Genomic DNA, 2,500 nt, shown 5'->3' with positions numbered 1-2,500 from the left:
TGGGGCGATGACAGTGGCTCTATGGGGCGATGACAGTGGCTCTATGGGGCGACAGTGGCTCTATGGGGCGATGACAGTGGCTCTATGGGGCGATGACAGTGGCTCTATGGGGCGATGACAGTGGCTTTATGGGGTGACAGTGGCTCTATGGGGCGACAGTGGCTCTATGGGGCGATGACAGTGGCTCTATGGGGCGACAGTGGCTCTATGGGGCGATGACAGTGGCTCTATGGGGCGACAGTGGCTCTATGGGGCGATGACAGTGGCTCTATGGGGCGATGACAGTGGCTCTATGGGGCGACAGTGGCTCTATGGGGCGACAGTGGCTCTATGGGGCGATGACAGTGGCTCTATGGGGCGATGACAGTGGCTCTATGGGGCGATGACAGTGGCTCTATGGGGCGACAGTGGCTCTATGGGGCGATGACAGTGGCTCTATGGGGCGATGACAGTGGCTTTATGGGGCGACAGTGGCTCTATGGGGCGATGACAGTGGCTCTATGGGGCGATGACAGTGGCTCTATGGGGCGATGACAGTGGCTCTATGGGGCGACAGTGGCTCTATGGGGCGATGACAGTGGCTCTATGGGGCGACAGTGGCTCTATGGGGCGATGACAGTGGCTCTATGGGGCGATGACAGTGGCTCTATGGGGCGATGACAGTGGCTCATGGGGCGATGACAGTGGCTCTATGGGGCGATGACAGTGGCTCTATGGGGCGACAGTGGCTCTATGGGCGATGACAGTGGCTCTATGGGGCGATGACAGTGGCTCTATGGGGCGATGACAGTGGCTCTATGGGGCGATGACAGTGGCTCTATGGGGCGATGACAGTGGCTCTATGGGGCGTGACAGTGGCTCTATGGGGCGATGACAGTGGCTCTATGGGGCGATGACAGTGGCTCTATGGGGCGATGACAGTGGCTCTATGTGGCGATGACAGTGGCTCTATGGGGCGATGACAGTGGCTCTATGGGCGACAGTGGCTCTATGGGGCGATGACAGTGGCTCTATGGGGCGACAGTGGCTCTATGGGCGATGACAGTGGCTCTATGGGGCGATGACAGTGGCTCTATGGGGCGACAGTGGCTCTATGGGGCGATGACAGTGGCTCTATGGGGCGATGACAGTGGCTCTATGGGGCGATGACAGTGGCTCTATGGGGCGACAGTGGCTCTATGGGGCGACAGTGGCTCTATGGGGCGACAGTGGGCTCTATGGGGCGACAGTGGCTCTATGGGGCGACAGTGGCTCTATGGGGCGATGACAGTGGCTCTATGGGGCGATGACAGTGGCTCTATGGGGCGATGACAGTGGCTCTATGGGGCGACAGTGGCTCTATGGGGCGATGACAGTGGCTCTATGGGGCGACAGTGGCTCTATGGGGCGATGACAGTGGCTCTATGGGCGACAGGCTCTGGGCGATGTGCTATAGGGAGACAGTGGCTCTATGGGGCGACAGTGGCTCTATGGGGCGACAGTGGCTCTATGGGGCGACGTGGCTCTATGGGGCGACAGTGGCTCTATGGGGCGACAGTGGCTCTATGGGGCGATGACAGTGCTCTATGGGGCGATGACAGTGGCTCAGGGCGACATGGGGCGACAGTGGCTCTATGGGGCGATGACAGTGGCTCTATGGGGCGACAGTGGCTCTATGGGGCGATGACAGTGGCTCTATGGGGCGATGACAGTGGCTCTATGGGGCGAGACAGTGGCTCTATGGGGCGATGACAGTGGCTCTATGGGGCGATGACAGTGGCTCTATGGGGCGACAGTGGCTCTATGGGGCGACAGTGGCTCTATGGGGCGATGACAGTGGCTCTATGGGGCGAGTGACAGTGGCTCTATGGGGCGATGACAGTGGTCTATGGGCGATGACAGTGGCTCTATGGGGCGATGACAGTGGCTCTATGGGGCGAGACAGTGGCTCTATGGGGCGAGCAGTGGCTCTATGGGCGATGACAGTGGCTCTATGGGGCGATGACAGTGGCTCTATGGGGCATGACAGTGGCTCTATGGGGCGACAGTGGCTCTATGGGGCGATGACAGTGGCTCTATGGGCGACAGTGGCTCTATGGGGCGATGACAGTGGCTCTATGGGGCGATGACAGTGGCTCTATGGGGCGATGACAGTGGCTCTATGGGGCGATGACAGTGGCTCTATGGCGATGACAGTGGCTCTATGGGGCGATGACAGTGGCTCTATGGGGCGATGACAGTGGCTCTATGGGGCAGTGGCTCTATGGGGCGATGACAGTGGCTCTATGGGCGATGACAGTGGCTCTATGGGGCGATGACAGTGGCTCTATGGGCGATGACAGTGGCTCTATGGGGCGATGACAGTGGCTCTATGGGCGATGACAGTGGCTCTATGGGGCGATGACAGTGGCTCTATGGGGCGAGCAGTGGCTCTATGGGGCGATGACAGTGGCCTCTATGGGGCGATGACAGTGGCTCTATGGGGCTGACAGTGGCTCTATGGGCGACAGTGGCTCTATGG

This window comes from Notolepis coatsorum, assembly GCF_963971535.1.
Source record: "Notolepis coatsorum genome assembly, chromosome: 17".
NCBI classification, from domain to species: Eukaryota; Metazoa; Chordata; class Actinopteri; order Aulopiformes; family Paralepididae; genus Notolepis; species Notolepis coatsorum.
This window is presented reverse-complemented; position numbering follows the sequence as displayed.